This window comes from Haliotis rubra, unplaced genomic scaffold, assembly GCF_003918875.1.
Source record: "Haliotis rubra isolate DU_JTF1 unplaced genomic scaffold, ASM391887v1 Scf310, whole genome shotgun sequence".
NCBI classification, from domain to species: domain Eukaryota; kingdom Metazoa; phylum Mollusca; class Gastropoda; order Lepetellida; family Haliotidae; genus Haliotis; species Haliotis rubra.
In genome coordinates, this window is record NW_025766981.1 from 1,046,611 (window position 1) to 1,074,067 (window position 27,457).

General features: G+C 40.7%; 1 pseudogene; it reads right to left on the minus strand.

Moving 5' to 3' along the window:
• Nucleotides 1-932: 932 nt before the first annotated feature.
• The window catches only part of LOC124283228, a 34,109-nt pseudogene continuing 7,584 nt past the window's right edge, over nt 933-27,457 (minus strand).

Genomic DNA, 27,457 nt, shown 5'->3' on the forward strand with positions numbered 1-27,457 from the left:
TTAAAGGCAGCTGGAAGGTCAGGGTCGCAACAGCAGCAGAGTTTACCAGTAAATACAGTGCCATTACGAAGTTCCCGTAGGGGGGTATATAATGACGTAAAATTCACTAAAGAAATCCTAAAGTGCTTTTCCCACCACCTTTTCCGTCGGATTCTACAAGCAAAAGAGCATGAGTCAGGATAAGGAAAAATATGTAATTTTCTGAATAAAATTGATATTTTATACTTATCCTGACTCATGAGGTAAGCCCACCCAGCCTCCCCACTAGACACTTTGGATTTCCCTGCAAATTCAAGTGTCGGGCTCATAATCAGGAGAGAGTGAGGCATGTGGGCACGGTGGCGCCACAGTTACCCGCCTAAACGGCTGGAGAGATAACTCTTGGTAGGAGTGATTTTACGTCTATTCTTTATTGAAGGGAGCTTCAATAGGAGATACAAGTGTTCCACTATGTTCGCAAGAAGAAGAAGACAAGCAAAAGAGCATGAGTCAGGATAAGTATAAAATATCAATTTTATTCAGAAAATTACATTCTTGTAAAAGCAATTCATTTATCACACTGGTCGCTAAATACAACAAATTGTATATATATATATATATACACTGTCAGCATGGATATATCGCCTATAACATCAATGTGTCGAACCTCATTACCCTGTCAGCCCTGTTTAACATATACGCGTGCTTGAAATGAAAACAAGTTTCCTTTGTGCTTTTTAAAGCGTGTGATTTAAACAATATTCTATTCAATAAATGAATGGATCGGTAAACAGACATTACGCCTATCTGATACCTCTCTGATACAACAGTAATAAATAATACAAGGTTCATTTATCAACACTGGAAAACACACTTTAAAGTTATAGTAATTAGTAATAGTAAATTAACAATACTTGATATATAAAGAAATTAGCTAAAGAAGCGTGTTTTTAACATAGTTGACAATATTTTGATTAATTTCATCACAAAATGCATAATTTCGATATAAAACTGATTGTAGATCAAAACCATTTTCATACAAGAAACATCTTATCAATCTATAAGTCATTTGATTATTAGATATTCTTAGTTTCCTGCCTACCGGATATATAATACCCTGGTCATAATGCCAAACTGGATATGATGCCATTTGCCAACGGTTTTTGGAGCAAAAGTAATTTTCCCGTGGGTATAATACCAATTACACTGGCTGCATGTAATATAATACCTTAATTGGTTAACTGACATGACTCAAATTAATTGACCAAACTGATTAATGCTTTAAGTAAGTAGTCTTGTAATCCCAGATAGGATAACACATGTGACAATACACTTCCTGCCACCTACAAAAAGAAGTCAGCTGCAGCCCCTAGACGCTGAGATTATCCAGTCATTCATGGTTCATTACAGGAGACATCAGCTCAATCATCTTGTTGATTGCATAAGGGCCTCTAACTGTCCTACCTGGTTATAATGCCACCCTGGATATAATGCTATATTTCTCCTCGACAAACGGTGGTATTATATATACCAGGGTATACTAGTGTAAATTACTATGAACTCCTTTGCAAAGACTATCAAATTGTAGCATCCGGATAACATAGCACCACAAACGATACTATTTCTCTACTTCGTGTCAGTATTGATGTAATATATCATTGCAGACAATGCTTCTATGAACTGAACAGGATGAATCCCTTCTTAGCAGCTTTCATCAAAGTGCAGACTGGCTAAGAGAGTCGAATGGTCCATGGCTTGAACCCTCCCTCGGGAATGGGTTTAACCTGCAAGCATAATGAAAAACATGGGCATTATGAATAAGGTTGGCTGGTGTGTAAACTAGCTGTAAATCTTCACATAAATTCGGTCACAAAATATTTCATCAATTACTGGTCACATTATGAGTTTGTTTACGAAAATATACAACAATAATACGTTAAAGTCATTAACTGACGAACATGACCTTAGAACCAACGTTTATCATGTGTGAGTTAGGTTTTACGCCACTTTTAGCAATATTCCAGCAATATCACAGCGGGGAAGACCAGAAATGGGGTTTATACATTTTTACCCATGTGTAGAATCGAACCCGGGCCTTCGGCGTGACGAGCGAACGCATTAACCACTAGGCTACTTCTCATCCCCCATCATTAAACCAGAAGATATGTTGAATCATTTGACATTACATGTATTGTATAACCAACCTTTCTGGTAAACTGGTCCTGACAAGCCATTCTGACTGTTTCTGGGGTGGCGGGACAATCCAGCTGGAACCGGTCTGAGCTGCCCGCATCTGCCCTGGCTGATTTGACGGCGTCAGCGATGGCAGAAAACACAGAGATGCCGAGTCCATAGGACGCTTCACCAACACCCTGTGGTATGGCAAACAAATGATCCAGGCAGTGTGCGAAATGTTTCCAAATTTTGCTAGCCAGTCGGGCTAGCTATACCTGAAAGTTACTAGCTCACAAAATAATTCACTAGCCCGAAATTTGAATGTAGACGCGGTTTCATCATTAAGGTTCTAATATGATGAACATTTATATCAAGCCATAATCTTGCATGATTTAAAAGTGTATTAAATGAACAAGTCGGAGAGAGTGATATACATGTATTTACATAATACCCCCTATGACACTTCACTAGCCAGGCGGACCAGTGATATTTACTGGCCCTATTGGGTTTTTACTAGCCATGGGATAGTGGGCAAGCGGCTTTTTTGTTAAAAAAAAGTCTGCAATGTTCCTGAAAGCTCATACATAAATTGATCAGTTCTATTCATGAATATGACGGCCAATTTACAAAAATGGACTTCACACATTGTACCCATGTGGGGAATCGAACCTGGGCTTTCAGCGTGACGAGCGAAAGCTTTAACCACTAGGCTACCCCATCGAACTGTATCGTTTGAAATGTTGCAGAATTTGAGATGATCCTTCAAAAATTATCCGTACTTTTATATGAGTTTCACATCTCCAAACGCAACCAGCAAGAGAGCTGGCGGCAGAAAAGCAAGGTTTTCACAAATTATGTAACATTTTTTACATAATTTTCAAATTTAGATCATCTGGCAATAGTCTTTGACATAATTTACGATGCACATAAAATGGCTTTGGTTGGGAAGCAATGTTTGATAACTTAGATGAAAAAAGTCACATATAAAGTCACATTTACAACATAAATCCTTTGGCCTGTTGTGAAATATAATTGTTCACGTACATGTTAGGAATGAATATTGTTTTACGCCGCACATATACGTAAGGAAGGGAATGGGGCTGTTCTACCAACCTTGGATCCATATATTGCCTGTTTACTGTCGCTGTTTGACCTGTTGTGAATGTATAATTGTTCGTATACATGTTAGGAATGAATGAATATTGATTTACGCCGCATATGCATGTAAGGAAGGGAATGGGACTCTTCTACCAACCTTGGATCCATATATTGCCTGTTTATTCTCGCTGTTTCGGAGCAGGTGTACGTTCAGCTGGGAGGGTATGTTCCCGATGGAGGGTATCTTGTATGTGCCTGGCCCCTGGGTGAGCAGCAGGCCGTCGGGGCTGACCTGGTAGTCCTCCAGTACGTATAGACCATAGCCCTGTTGGATATAGGTAAAATAGTGTCTGCAGCAAGTTGTCTGTATCCAGGGGTCCCTTGCACAAAGCGATCTTAGCGCTACAATGATTGTAACTCCCATTCTCCAACATAGGCTTAAGATAGTCGTGGCGCTAAGATCGCTTTGTGCAAGTGGGCCCAGAACCATAAGCTCACAGAGCTTCACGGATTGCGCTTGTCTGCTTCAAGGTTAACAAATACTAAAGACATAATGTAACACATACTTAAAGATGGTGTGAAGTTGATGACCGATTGAAGATATGAAAACGCTGTTACTTTTATATTTAAAATTGTGGGACAATATCCTCGTCTCATTAATATACCATTAAAAAAGTAGGGGATATTCCATTTTGCGAGCATACCACTAGCCCATGCCAATGCATATGAGAAAAAGTAATATATATCCATACAGATGAAACATTTCTAAAAGAATGGAATACATTGTCACATTTCTCTCCATCCTCTCTTTGCTCCTTGGCTTCATCATTTACATTTTATCAATCTTGTAAATCCAATATCCCCTACTTCTTTCGAATGGTATATTATATTATAGTAAACAAACGATCTTATTGACAGTTAACGTCTTTGAGAGGCATTTAGAAGTTGGATCAATAAGGAGGATGGCAACATAAGAACTCCTTTAATACATGTAGTGAGAGCGACGTTTCTGTGGAGGTTCCAACACCGTTATCAAGCATCACTTGTTTGATAACGATGTTAGAACCTACACAGAAACGTCGCTATCACTGTAATAAAGAAGTTGAAGGAAAACCAAGTTCTATGGATAGTCAACTCCTTTGTTGCAATGAGTGCGACGTCTCGGTGTAGGTACTAACACCGTTATAAATAAGATAAAGAAGTTGTTCATCCTTATATTGTCACCCTTCCTTATATTGTCATCCTTCCTTATATTGTCATCCATCCTTATATTGTCATCCCTTCCTTATATTGTCATCCTTCCTTATATTGTCATCCTTCCTTATATTGTCATCCATCCTTATATTGTCACCCATCCTTATATTGTCATCCTTCCTTATATTGTCATCCATCCTTATATTGTCACCCTTCCTTATATTGTCATCCATCCTTATATTGTCATCCATCCTTATATTGTCATCCATCCTTATATTGTCATCCATCCTTATATTGTCATCCTTCCTTATATTGTCATCCTTCCTTATATTGTCCCTTCCTTATATTGTCATCCTTATATTGTCCTTCCTTATATTGTCATCCTTCCTTATATTGTCATCCATCCTTATATTGTCATCCATCCTTATATTGTCACCCTTCCTTATATTGTCATCCTTCCTTATATTGTCATCCATCCTTATATTGTCATCCTTCCTTATATTGTCATCCATCCTTATATTGTCATCCTTCCTTATATTGTCATCCTTCCTTATATTGTCATCCATCCTTATATTCATCCTTCCTTATACATCCTTATATTGTCATTCTTCCTTATATTGACAGTTGTGTGTATCCTGGCTCCGATTTCTCGAAACAAACTTAAGTCTGAGTTTTGACTTAAGTTAGAGTTTTTACTCAAATTTGAGAAAATGCATTTCCCAGAATGAACTAAAATCGATAATAAACTCAAACATAGTGGACAATTTGAGTTTGGTGGATAGATTGCTTAAGATGTTTGGGCTCTTTTATTTAAAAAATGCAGTTGAGTTTAAAATTCAGCTGTTTCAAATTGTCAAACTCAATTTGAAATTTGAGTAAAAACTTAAGTTTGTTTCGAGAAATATGGGATAAATACCATCGACCAAATCGATAGTATAGCTTTATGTTGACCCAGGAAGTGTTGTCACATGAGCTAAATTAGTTCTGGGTTATATGTGACCAGAGAGATGTAGAAGGTGACGTGGCTCCCAAAACAAAGCCACAATAATCTCATTTGTACAGGGTACTTTACACAATACCATACGTAATTGTGGATGGTAAAGATTGCCAGGGCATTCTTCTTCTTTGTGAAAAGGGGGCGGTGGGGTAGCCTAATGGTTAAAGCGTTGGCTCGTCACGCCGAAGACCCGGGTTCGAATCCCCACATGGGCACAATGTGTGAGCCCATTTCTGGTGTCCCCCGCCGTGATGTTGCTGGAATATTGCTAAAAGTGGCGTAAAACCAAACTCAGTCAGTCAGTCTTTGTGGAAACGATCCCCGGTCCCGACCCACTAAACGTTCGTAGAGTTACGAAGTGTCGTAAGTCATAATCGTATGATAAACAATATACTTTATAACAATAATGACGCAGTCCTATGAATGCTTTGTGGATAGGGTCCCTGATCCATTAGCTTCCGTGGCATTACAAGCTGTCGTAACTATATATTTTATCACAGGATTATGAATGACTTGGAGCTACGAACGCTTAGGATATAGTACGTTATGTTGTTCCAGACAAGCAGTCGCATGTATTATTCTGAGAACCCATGAAGATCCGAGTAAGAATTGGTCTTCAGCAACCCATGTTTGTCGTTAGAGACGACTAACAGGATCGGGTGGTCAAGCTCGCTGACGTGATTGACACATGCCATCCCAATTGCGTAGTTCGATGCACATGTTGTTGATGACTGGATTGTCTGGTCCAGACTCGATTATTTACAGACCGCCACCATAGAGCTGGAATATTTCTGAGTGCGGCGTTAAACAACAAATAGCAAACAAACAAATAATTATTCTGGGATTGATGTTACATGAATATCTTTCCAATATTGAATATACAAATTAGGTACCAACCTGAATAAATGCACCCTCAATCTGACCGATGTCCACAGTGGGATTCATGCTGTTACCGGCATCCATGACAATATCAGACCTGATCATGTGATGCTCGCCCGTCAAACAGTCAATCTCCACCTCGGTGCAGGCGGCGCCGTACACGAAGTAGTTATACATGACGTTGTTGTCGCTTGCGGGGTTGTAGTGGAGACCTTCCATCCTTTTATCGTAACATATGTTGTAACTTACAAAACTGTTTGTGTTGCATTGTAACTATGTCAAAACTAAATTCACCAGACACAAACACCAAATGACAAAATGACAGTTGCTGATCTCGATTTGAGACCGCACGCACAAAGCTTCAACAGTTCTAAGACCATACATCCATACTTTAACATAGATTTACACTACTCTTAATGATAAGCTATCTTTGAGTATATGGCCATAGCTGACCACCCGTGAAGATCTGGGTTAGAATTGGTCTTCAGTAACCCATGCTTGTCGTAAGAGGCGACTAACCGGATCAGTTCCCAATTTGTGTAGATCGTGCTCATGCTGTTGATAACTGGATTGTTTGGCCCAGACTCGATTATTTACAGGCCGCCGCCATATAGCTGGAATATTGCTGAGTGCGGTGTAAAACTAAACTCACTCACTCATTCACTCACTTAATTCCCAGTTAGCTGAGTCCATTCGCAGAACATATATACTATAGAGCACTATTAGAAGGGTGTATGGCACCTCGCAAGGATGGTATAGACAATAGGATACCAGCTTTAATGAAAATAAAAATATGTTATTGGATGACGCGTCTGTTTTCAATAGACATTCTTAAAAACTATTCAACCCAGTAAGATAAAAGCATGCCTTACTTGAAGAATCCTGTCGCCATCAGTTGGACCCGATCCATATAAGCCGCTTTAACCTATTGACGAGAGGTGAGGTGAAATTGGGTTTAACGTCGTGCTTGAGAATATGACGACGTGCATGCGTGTGTATGTGTATGTGCGGCTGCTTGTACTAGCCCAGACTTAAGCTGGTTTTATAGTGCTAGCTCACTGAGATACCATGCCGCAGTGAAGCATGAATACCCCACTCAGACACATTATACTGACTCCGAGCCGACCAGTCCTGGTTGTACCCAGTAATGCCGAGCGCCAGGCAGGGACCAACAAGTACCATATTTTAACGTCTTTTGGTATGACGCGGTCGGGGATCGAACCCGCGACCTTCCGCTCTCCGGGCGGACGCTCTAACCACTACACCACGGAGGCGGTCTATTGACGAGAGACCCCATTGGAAACAGGATAAATAATGACGGTGATTAAAACGAACAGGTAGAATGCTCTGAATCGTTACGTCCACGAACAAGTGGAACAATAACAATAAGCTATTGTTAATTACTTCTGATGGTGTATTTGATTCATTTCTAGCTACAGTTCGGCACTTGCGAGGGATGTTTTGTATCTAAATACAAACAAACTCCGTTATGTCGAAGTTGAAGTGACCTTGTAAATAGTTCGAGTTATCCGAGGTTTGACACAACTGTAAAATGATGACTAAACAAGGAATGCGCATTGACGAAGCTTTGACTTCGAAACAAGCGTAATTTCGACACATCAGTGTTAAAAATAATTTCTTGTTGGATAGTGCGTTAACAGTTCGCCATAAACACAGTAAAACCTAATTTAGAGCTATCCAGTTTACTATATTCATGCCAGTATGACATACCCAATCCTTCCATGTTCCTTTGGGCGTCATATAAGGTTTGAGCCGCTGGAAAAGCTGTTGACAAGCGTTCTAGAATAGATAAAGACACGTGCATATTGATTATAATCATAGAAACATCTACTTTGAAAACACACATACATATAAACGTGGGTCTATGTTCTTATATAATCGTGAAAAACGCACGTCTATGTAAATGTTGAAAACCTTATCTTCATTATATAAACGTGTTTTCATTGTCACTATATATTTCTTATGTTCATTATAAATGTTACTTACCTTCATTATATAAACGTGTTTGTCTTTATATTCGTTATGTAAATGTAAATGTTATATTCATTATGTAAATGTAAATGTTATCTTCATTATATAAACGTGTTTGTCTTTATATTCATTATGTAAATGTAAATGTTATCTTCATTATATAAACGTGTTTGTCTTTATATTCATTATGTAAATGTAAATGTTATCTTCATTATATAAACGTGTTTGTCTTTATATTCGTTATGTAAATGTAAATGTTATCTTCATTATATAAACGTGTTTGTCTGTATATTCGTTATGTAAAATGTAAATGTTATCTTCATTATATATAAACGTGTTTGTCTTTATATTCGTTTGTCTTTATATTCGTTATGTAAATGTAAATGTTATCTTCATTATATAAACGTGCTTGTCTTTATATTCGTTATGTTAATGTAAATGTTATCTTCATTATATAAACGTGTTTGTCTTTATATTCGTTATGTTAAATGTAAATGTTATCTTCATTATATAAACGTGCTTGTCTTTATATTCATTATGTTAATGTAAATGTTATCTTCATTATATAAACGTGTTTGTCTTTATATTCGTTATGTAAATGTAAATGTTATCTTCATTATATAAACGTGCTTGTCTTTATATTCGTTATGTAAATGTATGTCGTTATCGTTTTCATGAAAGGGTTCATATCCTTATCTAAATTATGAAAATATACATTATTTTCATTACGTAAACGTGCGTGTCATTATCATCCTAATAAAAACTTATATTACCTTGTCGTATATCATAAAAAGTTACCTTCACTTGAAACATGCATGTTCATATGTCTCCCATATCCTCCTGACATTAAACATGGATGGTATTGATCACTGAATGCCTGATAGTGCTGGTATTGGCATACAACCTGCGATACGATATATCACGATACTAAAATTTTAGTCACGATATATTGCCAAAGTATTGTGCTCTAAAGCGGCAATACGATACGAATCCCGATATAAGGGTGGCGATACGATAGGTATCACGATACTAAAATCTTTAATTCTAACACCAACTATAAAACACTTTAAGATCAAAACAAAATCAATTTTAAAGTATTTCGTCAAATTCCGCCAGCGTTGTTAACTGTTCATTCGGAAACGAGATAATCAAGTTTATACACGGACTTTGTGAATGTTGATAACATGCCAGCGCTGACACAGTTCTTGACACAAGAATTTCCGAGAAAACGTTTACTTATGAAGGGAAAATAAGTAAGCATATATTTTAATCCTCAAACAAAAGTAAGTCTGTTTTCTTGACAGATCGTGGTTCATTTGAAGCATCGTATCGGGATATACGACAAAGTAAAACTTTCCATCGATTCACTGTATCGGCGGCCCATTGGTCGATGCATCGATGCGTATCGATGAATCGTCACACCACTATACTCTGTTTGCGGTGAAAACGTACCGATGAATTTCACTTTAAACAAAAAAGTAAATCGAATAAAGTGAAATTAAGATTGCGAATCCTCATAATTTTACCTTGCCAATTGAACAATTAAATCTCAGAATTTTATTCAACTTAGGATAAAAGTTGTTTAACAAATGATCATAGTTTCGAATCGCTGTTATTGGTTTGTATTACAAGGGGGTATCCACATTAAATGAAACACCGAGAACAAGTAGGGTTGATCTAAGTTAACGCTCATCACGTACCGCAGGTGCATTTGTTCCGCGGTTCCAACTACTGCGCTTACCCCCTTTTTGTTTAAAGTGAAATTCCTCGGTACGTTTTCACTGCAAATAGACTATAATGCCCGCGCAAGGTGCCCTCTCACGTACCTGCACCGCGACTCCATTGATGTCTGCGGTTCCAGACCCCGCACTCTGTGAGACGTTGTGGACTGTGTCTGTGCTGTAGGTCTCAACATGGATAATGGATGGGGATACACCTAGCTCGACTAGCGACCTGTGGTACAGAATCAATGCGCTAATGTCACTTCTAAATAAGGTGACCCGTGAAGATCTGGGTTATAATGGGTCTTCAGTAACCCCATCCTCGATAATCTCCAGGGTATACGTTACGATAACTCTCCACTATACCCTGGACGCATCTACAGTTCCGCCGGATAATTTTATTACCTCCCTTGGCTGGCTTCTTATCCAATCAGGTGTCTAATCAATTTCGCTTCTTAAATTATCTAATTATCTCACTTTACTTGTCAATTATCTTGATGCAGAGGTACTCTGGAAAGAGGTTGAAGGAGTTCTTGCATACCCGTGTTTCAAGATCTGTCCTGTATGATTTCCCAAAAATCTGAGTCGCACTGCGAACAAATCGGTTGTAACGGCGGCTTAGCTGATTGGCTACTGTGAGAATGCGGAGCCAGCCAAGGGAGGTAATAAAATCATCGGGCCAAGACGTAGATGCGTCCAGGGTATACGTTACGATAACTCTCCACTATACCCTGGAGATTATCGAGGATGCAGTAACCAATGCTTGTCGTAAGAGGCGACTAAAGGGATCGGGTTGTCAGGCTCGCTGGTTTGGTTGACACATGTCATCGTATCCCAATTGCGTTGCTGATCACTGAATTGTTTGGTCCAGACTCAATTATTTACAGACCGCAGCCATATAGCTGGAATATTGCTGAGTGCGGCGCAAAACTAAACTCACTGACACATCCCCAATATATAGAGTGGACACCAACCTGTATCATCTTGGTGTGGATGCCTTGCCCCATCTCAACGCCTCCATGTGCGACGAGGACAGAGCCGTCAAGGTATATGTGAACCAGAGCACTGGCCTAGACGCAGAAACGCGGCGCATTACAATGTAATAAAGCTTGGTACTTCGATGGCAGTCTTTAATGGCAACATAAAACAAATACTTAACTTTATAAGTATATACTGATATTTCTTTGATATTTCAAAGGAATGGGTATTTTTTTCGATTGTTCGATTTATCCTATCAGTACCGATTGGGGTTCCGCTCTTTAAGTGTATTTTAAATACTCGATGTTTTGAATTTTGTTTCATTTCGATATTTTCTCATTAGTTCTGAGCATTCTCTCGTTGCTTAGATTATATCCACTTGAATAAAACTAAGAAAAAAAGAAGATGTAATCCAGAAAATTCTTTATGTTCGACACGTACCTGGCCTAACATTGGAGCAGTTGCAGGGAAGCAAGCACTGAACTTGGCAGGTACCATTGCAAGTCCTCTTTTCTTCCACCGGTTCTCGCTAAAAGCGGATGGAACAGTACAGTTAAAATACAACTGTAACTGACCACAAATGGTGTTTGCGGGACGGGATATTTGTTTTGCACTCAATAATATACGAACGAAGGCTGGCAAGCCCTGAAATATATACGTTGTTAGAAATAACAAGTATCATTCTTAATTGACATAGTTGAAAGTTTCGTAGACAGCGTATGCTCGATCGTACAATACGAGTATGTTGGTGAAATACAAATGAAATAACAAATATGTTTTATATATCTATTTAATCTTTGTGTTTTTTTAATTTACCCCCCATGAAGCTAAAACTGTCTACATGAGGTAATTTCCCCCAACCATTGCACACATCTAAGGTGGGAAAAACTTGATATAGAAATGGATCAAAGGATACGTCAGTTACAAGTGACCTATATTTTATAGTATCCGTACCATCCAACACACTACAAATCGCGTTGTTGACTGGTCGTGTTCATTTTGTGAAAACAGTAACACTAAACACGTCCGTTGGTGGGTCTCTGAAATATTACGTTACATTTAAGTCTTTGAATGGCATTTAGAACTTATACACATGAAAAGTGAGAAGTCAATATATGGATGTCAATTTCTTTATTGTGAGTGAGTGAGTGAGTTTAGTTTCACGCCGCTTTTAGGAATATTCCTGCAATGTCACGGCGGGGGACAGCAGAAATGGGCACTGTACCCAAGTGGGGAATCGAACCCACCCATCCGCTCCTCTTCATTATGAGGTGAGGTGAGGTGAAATTGGGTTTTACGTCGTGCTTGAGAATATTTTGCTCATATGACGACGTGCATGCGTGTGTATGTGTATGTGCGGCTGCTTGTACTAGCCCAGACTTAAGCTGGTTTTATAGTGCTAGCCCACTGAGATACCATGCCGCAGTGAAGCATGAATACCCCACTCAGACACATTATACTGACTCCGAGCCGACCAGTCCTTGTTGTACTCATTAATGCCGAGCGCCAGGCAGGGACCAACAAGTACCATATTTTAACGTCTTTTGGTATGACGCGGTCGGGGATCGAACCCGCGACCTTCCGCTCTCCGGGCGGACGCTCTAACCACTACACCACGGAGGCGGTTCTTTATTATGAAGATGAATGAGTAACAATACGCCGTATTCCTTATAATAAAGAAGCTGACTTCCATTAATTCACGCCTTTCATTACGTTACTTTGCTAAACAATTCAACAATCAATGTTCTAGTGAGTGAGTGAGATTAGTTTTAAGCCGCTTTTAAGAAATATTCAAGCAATGTCACGGCGGGGGACACCGGAAATAGGCTTCATACATTGTACCCATGGGGGGAATCGAACCCGGGACGAGCGAACGCTTTAACCACTAGACTACCCAACCGTCCCCAATACGTTTAAAGTAAAGCCAGAATCAAAATATTTTCAGTGATGTTTATATTTTTGTTTCTATGGTTACCTGTTGAAGACATCCACCTCTCGACGACGCTTTTCAAACTGAGAACTGGTCAGGCATTCGTCCCAGCATCTCCGACCGCTACATGGGGAAAGCTCTTGCTTGTAATGCGTGACATCACCAGGGCTAAACATGTTGAGAATGCGAATCTGGAAGCAAAACCGTGAACTCCATTTAGCGGTGGGCTAGCCTAGTGGTTAAAAGGTTAAAGCGGGGACGGTGGGGTAGCCTAGTGGTTAAAGCGTTCGCTCGTCACACCAAAGACCGGGGTCCGATTCCCCACATGGGTACAATGTCTGAAGTCAATTTCTGGTTTCCCCTGCCGTGATATTGCTGGAATATTGCTAGAAGCGGCGTAAAACTAAACTCACTCACTAATGGTTAAAGCGTTCGCTCGTCACGCCGAAGACCTGAGTTCGATTCCCCACATAGGTACAATATATCAATATGTGAAGCCCAATTTGTCTTCTGGTATCCCGTGATATTTCTGAAATATTGCTAAAAGCGGCGTAGAACTAAACTCACTCCCCACTCACTAACCTGCATTCGCTAAAAGCGATTTGTACACTTGTCAAACTGAAACTCACTCACTAATCACTACACACTAATCATTGGTACTCTTCTAATAAAGCCTTAACGATAAAAATCTATACATATACGCGAATGCTTGATTCTTACTGTAAAACCAAACTTTTCTGATTTCTTGATATTGTCATACTTATTGCTTGATTCTTACTTAAATCATATATTATTGCTACATATGTGTAATGTTTGACAAAATGTTAAATCCTCTTCATGTAATTGGTTTTCTAAGAGACCCATGAACCACCTTTGTTGGACAGAAAAATAATCCTCGCAAGACCAGATTTCTGAGCATAATGCATTTTAATCTATCTTACAGTTCGATCTGGAACGGTAGGTGATAAAACGGAAACGCGCCTTGGACCTGTTTTGATGCTTATAAATGCTTATAAAATCAAATATACTCATGTCAATAATGGTTGTCAGCCCCCTCCCACCCCAAACCCTCACCCCCACCCCACACCCTCTCCAATTAAAAAATTGAAGGGGGTGACAACCATTATTGGCATGAGTATATTTAAATTGTTATGACCATTCACCATGGAACCAATTTCGGTAAACCATGCAAAGAAAGTGAGGCGGTCTTCAGGGCTCCCTTCGGGATCGGGTGGTCAGACTCGCTGACTTGACACATGTGACCATCGTATCCCAATTGCGTAGATCGATGCTCATGCTGTTGATCACTGGATAGACTCGATTATTTACAGACCGCCGCCAAACAGCTGTAATATTGCTGAGTGCGGCGTTATACAACAAACACACTAACAAACATACTTTCCGGACTGGCCATCTCCCTTTAGTGAAAAACGGTAAGGACTGACTCGCACCTGCTCAGGGGGCCTCTGCAGGTGGTCGGCTACACGTTGTATCATCTGCTCTGTGACCAGAGTGGCTTGTGGCACCCCGAACCCCCGGAATGCCGTGTTTGCGGGCAGGTTGGTCTTGCATGCGTTACCAATGCAGGTCAGGTTGGGAATGCTGTACATGGCGTCGATTTGGAACACGACTTTTTGTACAACCTGTGGTACAAAGGAAAAGAGAAAAACAAATTACGTAAGTCCTGAGTCCAGAGTGTAATTTCTGTGTTTGTGTAAATAGGACAATGCGTTGAAGAATACGCCAAAACAAATCTCTGCAAATTATGGAATCCCAGAAGGGACATGTCGCGTTGTCAGTGTATCTCCTTTCTAGAATACCGTAGAAAAGCATGCTTTGCCGCAGGGCCTTCATACGGGTTATTCCGTTGCCGTACTGCATATTTCCACAATTTTCAAAATATACTGAACAGCAAAAGAAACGCACGTTTCGAAAAGATGAAATCTCATAAAAGTAAGCGTTCATGTTTATGTCTTCTATTTAAAAACTTGACAAAAAGCCAGAGTTGCGTTTCTTTTGCTGTTCAGTATAGTACCTACGAAGTCTTGTTATCTCTACCGATGAAGTTGATGATGGCGACCCTCTCTTAATTAGCAAATAGGTATGTCCATGCAACCTGACCATTGGGTCCACTGGACTGTCCGGACTTTCTGGTGTCCCCCGCCGTGATATTGCTGGGATATTGCTAACAGTGGCGTAAAACCATACTCACTCACTCACCCCAGTTCCAATGAGGGCGGTGGGGTAGTCTAGTCGTTAATGCGTTCGCCCGTCACACCGAAGACCCGTGCTCGATTCCCCACATGGGTACAATGTGTGAAGCCCCTTCCTGGTGTCACCCACTATGATATTGCTGGAATATTGCTAAAAGCGGCGTAAACCTACATTCACTAACTGTTAGTTTTACTTGTCTGATCAAACCTACATCTGTGGTGTAAACTGTGAATGCTTTACTCATCGGTCACAACACCACCTTCAGTAAACATCGATCCCCAAACATAATTTTGAAACTTGATTTGTAACAGATTGTTGGTTGGTTTGTTGTTTTACGCCGCACTCAGCAATATCCCAGCTATATGACGGCGGTATGTACATATATAATCGAGTCCGGACCAGACAACCCAGTGTTCAACAGTGTGAGCATCGACCTACGCAATTGGGATGCGATGACATGTGTCAACCAAGTCAGCGATACTGACCACCCGATCCCGTTAGTCGCCTCTTACGACAAGCATGGTTTACTGAAGACCAATTCTAATCTCGGTAATCTTCAATTGCCATTGTCACATTTCCGTCTAAAATACTAAAACAATAATGCACACCGCTAGTGACTGGCTGACCGACATCCCGCCGTTAATGTAGGCGTTTACACTGTAGGCGATGATCCTGCCGTCCTCGTTGAAGCCAACCTAAAACACGGCCACATACGTAATACCGTATTATTGACATTGGATGTTAAGACTAAAAAATAAAATTGTCATGGACTGGGGCAGTGGGGTAGTCTTGTGGTTAAAGCGTTCGCTCGTCACGCCAAAGACCCGGGTTCGATTCCCCACATAGGCACCATGTATGACGCCCATTCTGAAGTCCCCAGCCGTATTGGTGGAATATATTTAAAAGCGGCGTAAAACTAAAGTCACTCACTCACTTTATCTATCGTTATACTCAGTCCATGATATGACTGACTGACTGAGTTTGGTTTTACGCCGCTTTTAGCAATATTCCAGCAATATCACGGCGGGGGACACCAGAAATGGGCTTCACTCATTGTACCCATGTGGGGATTCGAACCCGGGTCTTCGTCGTGACGAGCCAACGCTTTAACCACTAGACTACCCCACTGCCCCAGTCCATGATATGTACATGATCAGGTCATTTGCAATGTATTTAAGGTGAGAACTATCCTATATAGTTTAACTCTCATAACGAAACATTATTTCAAATCACTTCTGGAAAATTGTAGTTTGTAAAACTGCACTGAAGTATCACCGATATGTTTTTAGCTTGTAGTGTTTAGTTATGGACAAACTTTATGGCTGAACAATTTCTTTATTCAGGTGATGCGACGTTTCGACACAGATTCTTGTATCTTGTATCGTGGAGTTTGGCGCTATATAAATGGACGCATTATTATTATCATTACCTTGTAACGTGCCCAGATTGCGCTCCTGGTGCCAGTAGTGGCCATATCCACCTGTCTTTCCAGAACACACCGTACAGGTCTCCCCAGTCTGCAGGGAAAATTACAATGCAACATAACAGAATAGTATCCGCTATATTGAAGAGAATCATCGTGTTAAAAAGTAAACTATGCATGCACCAGAATAGAATATGTACACATAAGTTGAGGTGAGGTGAAATTGGGTTTAACGTCGTGCTTGAGAATATTTCGCTCATATGACGACGTGCATGCGTGTGTATGTGTATGTGCGGCTGCTTGTACTAGCCCAGACTTAAGCTGGTTTTATAGTGCTAGCCCACTGAGATACCATGCCGCAGTGAAGCATGAATACCCCACTCAGACACATTATACTGACTCCGAGCCGACCAGTCCTTGTTGTACCCATTAATGCCGAGCGCCAGGCAGGGACCAACAAGTACCATATTTAAACGTCTTTTGGTATGACGCGATCGGGGATCGAACCCGCGACCTTCCGCTCTCCGGGCGGACGCTCTAACCACTACACCACGGAGGCGGTCGTACACATAAGGATATGGATTAAAAGTGAGTGAGTATGGCTTTACGCTTTTAGCAATAATCCATCAAAATCACGTCGGGGAACAGCAGAAATGGGCTTCACACATTGTACCCATCTGGGGAATCGAACCCGGACCTTACTTGTGAGCGGCTACGGCTGCTGGAAGAGCACCCACCAGGTGTCGGGACTGTTTACCGCCAAAGGCTCCACCTGAAGAAATAGCGCAGCTGTTGTTTCCGAGGAGCATCATCAAAATATAGTAAATTAGAATTGTCATATAGGTTTTTTTTCTTTAAAAGCGTGGAGATTCGGGTTAGAATTCATCTACAGTAACCCATGCTTGTCGTAAGAGGCGACTAACAGGATCGGATGGTCAGGCTCGCTCACTTGGTTGACACATGTCATCGCATCCCAATAGCGTAGATCGATGTTCATGCTGTTGATCACTGGATTGTCTGGTCCAGATTCGATTATTTACAGACCGCCGCCATATAGCTGGAATATTGCTGAGTGCGGCGTAAAACTAAACTCACTCACTCACTCGCTCACTTTAAAGTGAAATAGTAAACGCATATTCAATCGCGACTGTGAATAGATAATAATTGCTGATTGGTTATCGACTTACCCATTCGCTTGACCTTGACGACGACTTTATTTGAGGTCAGACCCAAAGTCTTGGAGATTATGTCCTTGGAAGAATTCATATCTCAGATGAAACAGCATCTTTTCGTAAGTTGTGCAATGTTAGGTAACTGAGAATTGTAAACTAAACTTTGATTTTTTAATTGCATTTTGGCTTTTAAAAATCAGTGTTGGTTCCAAACAGAAATATCAGTGTATCGTGTCAAAAGAGCCATTTACCTGTGTAAATGTTGGATTCTGGGTGCCGGTATAAACCTCCATCGTCCCATCCCCGCATCCTGGAATGACCAGGGTGCCCATTGTCTCCAGGTAGAAGTGCTCCTGGGGTGCGGTCCGAGCCTCTCCCTCCACCACGTGATCGCAGGTCTTGAAAGCAGATTCGGGGTCGCCATTGGTCAGACTCTGGGGACGTCCGTGGAAGGATTCGTTTTCGATGGCTTCCTGTCATCCATAAGTAATGTTTAATGACCAGAGCTTTGGTTTGAGAACTAATACACGATTATTGCAAATCTTGAAACTGCGTTGTACTAGGTATGACTGGTGTTCTGTCGGGTTCAGAAATGATCATTATATACATTATTACATGGGTATTTATATAGCGCTATAGTCCATTCCATGAACATGCGTGCTCAAACCGCTTTGTTTTTTCCCTAGATCACTGGATGTCAATCTCAACGGCACATCGTATTTTCAATCTCAACTCCCTAGGGATCATACAACTCGTGCAGCCACTAGGCGCACCAAGTTAATGTGGTTTCCCATCCTTACGAGGTACCCATTCACAGCTGGGTGGTCTAGGACACATGGTCACAATACTTTGTCCATGTTCAAATTTTACTGCACGTTGCTGCACCCGCAACTAGATGTTTGCACGTATTCATGTGGCCACCATCTGGTCATTTACCAACGGATTTGTGGGTTCTTTTAAGTGCACAGGGTTGTGTATTGTACACTAGGGGTTGTGGCAACACTGAAAGAGTCTGCACACAAAGTTGACTCTAGGGCTGGGACGGGTACTCGGGTACTCGAATCCGGGTCGGGTACAGATGGAATCGAGTCCTACATATTGGAATCGAGTACCCGGAAAGGTAGAGAACTCTGTAATGACAAGGGCAGATAATAACTTGTCTTTTTCATAATTGACGCAACACTCATTTACATCATTGGTATTGTCCGATTAATGAAGGTTATTATTAACGACTGTACTATATCTGCGCATGAGCAGTGAGTAGTGAAAGTTCGGAAAGGAACGGAAAGTTCTGTGTTTTAAGGATGAATGTAAGTAGTGGTGTTGCTCTACATATTGGTTAAGCAGATGTAAATTAAATAGCCTAAGATCTGTTTTAATGTCTTATTGCCATCCTTTCGAGTTTTCTATAATAATCTCTGTCAACTTGTGATTGAATATTCAGACAGTTGACAGAAGCGCTGTATTCCTTAAATTTCCGGGTACTCGATTCCGATTCGGGTAAGTAACTGCATCGCCTGCATCCTTTCACCTGGATGCAGCTTACATCCTAATTTGTTGCTGAATCAAACAGTTCTCCATGATTGGTTAGGCTTTACCCCAGACTGGTAGTTTCGCGAGGACGGATTGACACTGATAATGTATCCTTCGCAATGTTACAGTTGCTGCTGTTGTACACCGTTGTCGCAAATGACGCAGACGTCATAGTTCACCATTATCGGTCACGTGATACGAGATGGTTCTTCGCAATTAAATACCGTCTGTCCTGCTTATTATCACCAGAGTCGACTGTACACATTCTGCAACTACAAAGGACTCTAATGTATGACTTTACCAGTCCAACAAACCTGTATCGTCAAAATAGGCTTCAGATCTTCATAAACGACCTTGACCTTGGTAGCAGCATTTGTTGCGACCTCTCTGCTCTCCGCAACAATGGCGCCTATGGCTTGGCCTCGACACAGCACCTGTTAATGGGCATGAAACTGTTACAAACAATGAATTGACAACAATTATTGTTGAAAAGTAGTACATTTGTCCGATAACTCAGTAAAAGATTATAATAACACGTTTGTTTTAGGGACATCTGTAGGAGTTCACTGTCACCTACCTGTGCCATATTTAGCGTTGAAAGTTCGTTTGCCATATTTGGCGTTGAAAGTTTACTTCGAAATTTTGAATTGAAATTAATGTCGTACCTTGTCGGAAGCTAGCACCTCCTCTCCTGGTCCTGGCTGTCCCCAGGTTTTCGCCCCTGGGATGTCCTTGTGTGTGATGAAGTCCACCACTCCAGGCAGAGTGAGCGCCTCTGTTGCGTCAACACTGACAAGACGAGCGTGTGGTCTCTCACTGAGCACCAGGGCCATGAATAGTTCTCCTGCATACAATGTATCGGCGAGTTATGCTTTCCAGTTTAGTAACATCTTCTTGCATGCGTATTGGAATTACGATAACCAACTGATTGATCGTGAGGAAGTTATTCGTGTTTTTAAAATTAGTATGCGCTTGAACATGCTTGTTTGACTTAAGAAGATTCTCCACAACGGGCGTGGTGGGATAGCCCAGAGGTTAAAGCGTTCGCTCGTCACGACGAAGGTCTGGGTTCGATTCTCCACATGGGTACAATGTGTGAAGCACATATTATGGCGTCTGCTGTCCTGATATTGCTGGAATATTGCTAAAAGCGGCGTAAAACAAAGTCACTCACTCTTCAACAACGCATACGTAGACAACATCGTCTCGCACACTGTTTCCTCCACATAAGTCCTGCCACTTCCGGGAAGCCCTACCGTCCAACGTCAGAAACTGTTTTTAAACACAGCTTATCTAAATACATCTTCACTTTCACTTCAGGAATGTCATGCCACGTCTCTCTGAGAGTATCTCACCTTCTCTTGAAGGCATGTCGTCCACATACACAGCCTCGCCTGTAGCGTGTTGTAGCCCCGACTCATGCAGCAGCGACCTCCCAACGGTGTCCTCTGGTGGCTTGACCGGAACTGAGGTCTTCATACACGTAACTAGTTGTTGGAAGTGGGAAGTCGATGTCAGACACAGCACTTCGGTAAGACATGGGGATATTTGGCTTGGACACTCCGATCTTTAAAAAAGCATGTGTGTTGGTAAAGTGTGGTGAGTCGGGGGTTTAAGCGACTATTGTATGGGCACAGAGTGCCTGGCTGTTTGGCCAGTCCAGTCAAGATATGGCACAAATCTTTGTGATTGGTATTTGAGAAGTTGGTGGCTGACAAGAAAGATAAGATATTTTATGGATGACAAGTTTTTAAATATATTATGATGTGACGTTCCGATCCGTATAGATCATTCCCGTTGTCATGCAAGAGTGAAGTGCCACGGCACATAGTGTTCACATCACAAAGTAACACACACACAACATGGACCTACCTGATGACACAAGGCAAGTTGTACAGACAGATAGAACTTAAAGAAGAAGCTGGTGGTGAGAGATTGTCTGTATTCACACATCCCCCCTGGTGCCCCCGGATCCAACTGCAGTTCTTCAGCCAGCAGGGAGGTTGCATTGGTTACCAGATCGTTCTGCCACCGACTGGAACAATTTCCAGCAATACAATAGCTATGTCATACTGAGCGGAACATTCTCTAGTTTGGTAAATTAATGGTAATAGATTTTACCTTCCAACTAATGCCTTCATAGTTTTGGTCGCCATGATGGTCATAGGTGCCATGCCGCCATAGGCCAGGTATAATTCTTTGATTATATCCGAGTCTTCCTTAAACACGACCCTCATACCAGCGTTCACAATGGAAATGCTGTCTTCTTTTCGTGGCCCTTGTTTGAAACTTTGGAAAAATTCATTCTGAAAATATTATTCACATTTTAAAATGACAAACAAGATTGTCCATTGTCGACAGAGATAAGTCCTGTTATGCCTAAAATACATATCAGGTTTCTGAGAAATTACATACATTTTGACAGGATTCGTATTTTAGAGTAACCACTGACAGTCTATCCCAACATACCTGTGGCATTAATTGGGTGTTAATACAGACGACAGCACGCCTGGTGATATGTTATTGTATAATCTAAACCCTATGGCACAAAGAAAGGAAAATATCGAGAAATCTATTGACTTGTGAAATAATTTGTTTTCCAGGAAGATTAGGCATGAAATGGTTAAGCATGTACGTCTGTGTGGCTATTTAACTCAGTAATACTGTAGTTTTAGCTGGAAGTATACTCATGCCAATAATGGTTGTCACCCCTTCAATTTTTTATTGGAGAGGGTGTGTGGGGTGTGTGTGTGGCGTGTGTGTGGGTTTGGGGTGGGGAGGGGGGTGACAACCATTATTGGCATGAGTATAATACTGTAGTTTTAGCTGGAAACACTAACCTTCTTTGTAGCAGGGATTTCAACAGACAGGAGGACGTCCTCTGATGCCAGACACGTGGTTCTGTACTTGGTGAAGAAGTTGCTGTCAACCTTCACCTCGCGCACAGCACCACCTAGTGAGAGACATTGCAGACCTTTCACCAACTCAGTGTACCAAAAATTTAAAAAATCGTTAAAAAACCTATATTTTCCAGAGACATTCATGCAAGCTGTGCGTAGTTTTTTAACTGGATTATGGTAAAGTGGTGTTTGTGAATAACTGATATATGATTTTACATATCATGACCCCAAGATGAGAGCCGAAATATGACGAAAGACACTTTGTTATCTTTGTTGCTGTTATTTACCAAAGAGGCGACTAACAGGATCGGGTGGTCAGGCTCGGTGACTTGGTTGACATATGTCATCGTATCCCAATTGTAAATCGATGCTCATGATGTTGATCACTGGATTGTCTGGTCCAGACATGATTATTTACAGACCGCGGTCATATAGCTGGAATATTGCTGAGTGCGGTGTTAAACAACAAACAACAAACAAACAAACAAACAAACAAACAAACAAGCAAACAAACAACAAACATATCTACCTTTCCTGGTAACGCGGAGAGTTGCGCCTGCAGCCATAAGAAGGGGGTTGAGGTCTGACACGGGACTTGCTGTCATGATGTTACCAGCAATAGACTTCACATGAAACAGAAATAATCTCTGTGCAGTAACAGTAAAGAATCGGCCATTCTTTATCCCAGCCTTGGATTTGTTTCAAACAACATTATACAGGCGCTATTTAAGATATTCATGTTCAGATAGATATATCCATTTAAGGACATATTTTCGTGCATATTGTGCACACAAAGTAAGGACAAGACGATGGTTCCACAAATAACGGTAAATTTAGAAAAAGGTTACAAAATGTCGATGTGGCAATTTCAAGAGAAACCTCAGATGATTCTTCGAATTCAATGTTTGTCCATCTTAACCAGAAATGTACTGGTTTACACACTATTGTCAATTTGGAAATATATGGTCACGATAATCATGCATATTTAGTTGATATAAGAAGCAATGCATCTTTGCAACAGCATGCCAATTAAATCACGTTTTTATATAGACACTTGTACAATTTCAATGTAATGATATGTTTTAGATGGCAAATGTCTTCTTTCTATGTCTTCTTTTAATGTACATGTATTTTAAATAATCTTGTAAATTTATAGAAGGGAAATAAGTTATGATAAGTTGTGCCTCATCTAGTCATGAAAATACGATATGTATAAACCCACTGCCACGTTCCTGATCTGTGTACTGGCGAACCATCGGATAACGTCCAGAAACCCCCGGAACACCCGAGTTTCCGCCTCTACGGAATGAAGACGTTCATGTCAAGAGCGAACAGAAACAGTAGAATGATATTTGTAACATATGTGTTTTTATGTGGGTGGAAGGCATTGAATCTCTTGAGTTTTCTCTTGATGCATCAGAGACAAAATTATCTATCCCAAGTTTTGAACCAAACCGAGTTTTGATTTTAAACTTTAATAACATCGTATTTCTATATTTTATGGCGAGGTGCAGGCAGCATGACCTTAACTAAGACGTCACAGACTGCCCCAGTTTGATGAGGTCGTAAAATGATTCACAATGCATCTGGCTCACTGGTTACACCTGTTATTTGCGCTTATTCAGTGTAGTTCTGTAACGCACAATGTGATTGATATAATATCAAGTCCGTACCAGACCGCCAAACTTTTCTAGCGGCAGAGCCTCGTTTTGAGATTTCCACGATTTCCAGGTTTCTGTGTGTCAGTGCTCGCTGTACGACAGAGCACGCCGCACGACATGTTTGCAAGGATTATAAGGAGCGTAGTGTTGCAATATACAAGTGCTTAGATGTATCAAATGATACTGATTAATATTTATGTATCCAGTTAAATGAATTGGTCTCAAAATTCTGGACTGGTTATTGTACTAAGCTGCGCAATAGGACGGAACCCAGTCAACAGGAAACGAGACTGTTGTGTAATCAATGTTTTGACTTGTGCGTTCGTTCAGATGAACACATTACGTTCCTTGGCATGTGTTTGTGATGGTTGTGACTGGACAAGTTTGCCATCACTATTTTAAAGTGCCATCACTATTTTAAAGTGCCATCACTATTTTAAACTGATTCATTGACACACGGTCATGTTGTAGAAATCGTACAATATCTTATTATTTTGTAGATGATATAGTCGCATTTGCATACATGTAATGATAATTTAAAGAGGGAAATATTTATGAGACACATAGATATAAAACTGTACCTAATCTTGAGTGAGTGATTGAGTTTAGCTTTACGCCGCACTCAGCAATATTCCAGCTATATGGCGGCGGTCTGTAAATAATCGAGTCTGGACCAGACAACCCAGTGATCAACAGCATGAGCATCGATCTACGCAATTAGAATACGATGACATGTGTCAACCAAGTCAGCAAGCCTAGCCACCCGATCACGCCTTTTACGACAAGCATGGGTTGCTGAAGACCAGTTCTAACCCGGATCTTCACGAGTACCTCATCTTGATAACAACAAGTATCGTTAATGGTGTACATATGTATACATATACTGTATATTTTGGTGACATTTAAAACAAATATAATACCAGGCATATCTTTGACTGCGGCCTCTAACGTATATTTAATGTCGGTCAAGGTGACGGCGGAACCAAACGTGATGCCAGATGGTGCCTTTGCTGTCTGGTTGAGTTCCGGTACCTTGGTGACATCTATCTGAACAGCATAAGTCTGACCTTTGAAGCGAGTTTCAATTGCTGAAATAGAAAAACAACGGGAACTGCCTTATATCCCCTCATCACATTGAAAGTTATAACAGTATGCCAATACAATCTCGCATGGTGAATGAGTATGGTTTTAGGCCTCTTTTAGCAATATTTCAGCAATGTATCAAGGTAGGGTCCCAAGAAATGGGCTTCACACATTGTACCTATGTCGGGAATCGATCCCCGGCCTTCGGCGTGACGAACGGACGCTTTAACCACTAGGCTACCCCACCGCCCCTTCTCGCAGAGAACGCGATCATTTCCTATTACTTACAAAAAGGATATAATATACATTAATGGCAGTTGTGATGGGGGCGGTGGTTAAAGCGTTGGCTCGTCACGCCGAAGACCCGGGTGCGATTCCCCACATGGGCACAATGTGTTAAGCCCATTTCTGGTGTCCCCCGCCGTTATATTGCTGGAATATTGCTAAAAGCGGCGTAAAACTAAACTCAGTCAGTTAGTTGTGATGCAGGTACTAGAGTTACTGCTGCTGCTGCTGCTGCTGCTGATGATGATGATGATGACGGTTTACCTATTTCAGTGTTCCCTCGCACCAGCTTTGAATCTGGATGCTTTGTTTTTAAGTCAAGCAACTCGGTCAAGGTTGTTGGTCTGTACCACGTTATCCGCTCGTTCTTGAACACAAGCGCCTTCTGGTACTGGCTCCAATTATTCTGTAACAGACACACAGGAGTTTTCTCTTTAGTAATAAAAGAATATCTAAAGTTCTCTGGCAATCAAACATGGTAGTCACTAACACTGACGAGGAGGCAAGAAAAACTTATCCATTGTAATAATCTGTTCATATCTGCAATGCTTAAGTGCATCTGCATCTATGAAAACATGTTTTCTCAATATCTTAAAAGCCTCATTCATCTCCATGTTCCAAGCCGATCTCCCTACTGCTTACACAAAACAGCCATGGGATCAAGTCCCATGAACCTTTCAAAACTGCCCTCAAAACTCATCTGTTCAAACTCTCTTTTCCTTAGACATTGTCTACAATCTTTCTCTTAATAGCCCATTGAGCAATATCTTTTGGAAATGCTCTATAAATCAATTATTATTATTATATTATTATTATTAAGTCCCAAATGAAGCCAGTCTAGATTTCTCAGGTTCTGAATACCCCATCTCACTGGGGCTACTTTTAAATTTAAGAGGAATTGTTTGTGTCTATCAAAATTATATGTATTCAGAGACTAAGCGGTAGTCCACGTTTGTAACGGCGTTTCTCATTGGACGAACTGACAATTCGGTACAAACAAATCAAACGCGTTTTCCTTAAACGTTTCATGTCTTCGTCGAAACCACGCAAACGAATATTAATTTTCAATGCTACTCGAAAACCGAGAACAGAATTGAGATGTTATTAATATCATATTCATCTAAGTCTTCATGTTGACGTTACAATAACCATTGACTTTGCTTCTTAGTTGTTTATCGTCGCACTTATAAATAAATAATCGAATCTGGAAAATCTGGATAATCCAGAGATCAACAGCATCAGCATCGATCTATCCAATGGAGATACGATGACGTGTGTCAACCAATCATGACCACTGGCATTCAAGGCATGTCACAGTTCTTCTGACGCGTGGACATTGCAAATGTTCCAGAACGTGTTGTGGCAAAGATTACTTAGTATTGTCAACATACTGTTGAACACAGCGAAAACCGTAAACCATTTACCTTCAACTCTGGTGGGAAGATAGGCTCTTGTGTTGGGTCATAGGATGGAGAAGATGTTCCATTTGCTACAGCGTCGCTTTCTGTGGACACCGACTGGAAATATACGAAGTTATAAACATTTCATAATTATACGTTTAAACATGAACAAAGTGTTTGAAATTCATAATCCTTCGAAATGGGTTATTTACTTTTGTTTTGCATCGTCTTTGAGTGTGCGTGAAAAAGAAAGAATATCTTACCCCATTGGTGACATTGTTGTAGATTGTGTTCCGACAGCATTGATCTCCCTTGCCGCAGACACCCTGTAGAACGTGAAGCATAACCATAGCATACGGCACAGAGTGGGTGAGTTTAACGCCAGTTTGGTTAAACGAGCACTAGGCAAGCGCTGACAACCCTAGAACCTTTATTAGAATAAGTCTGAGATTCGAACCCACGCTAAAGGGTTTCTATTAGGGGTGGGTATTGCAGAGAATTTTCATATTGCGATATATTGCGATGCGGAAGCATATATTGCGATATGTATTGCAATATATTGCAAGAATTATTTCTTTAACAAAAACTATTTATAATCGAGTTAATGCTTGATTATAAAGCAAAACACAACCAAATCACTATTATTGATTTACCTTTAATACAAACTTTTAATCATGACAAAATAAAAATGTAAGTAACATTTGGCGCTAATGAAACAGGGAAAAGAATAACTCAAAAACGGAAATATCCGAAGATTTCCGAGTGTTACGAAGTTTTCGGTAGGCATATCAAAATACCGGTTTTCGATCAGCGTATCGCAATACGTATCGTTTTCATGTCTGA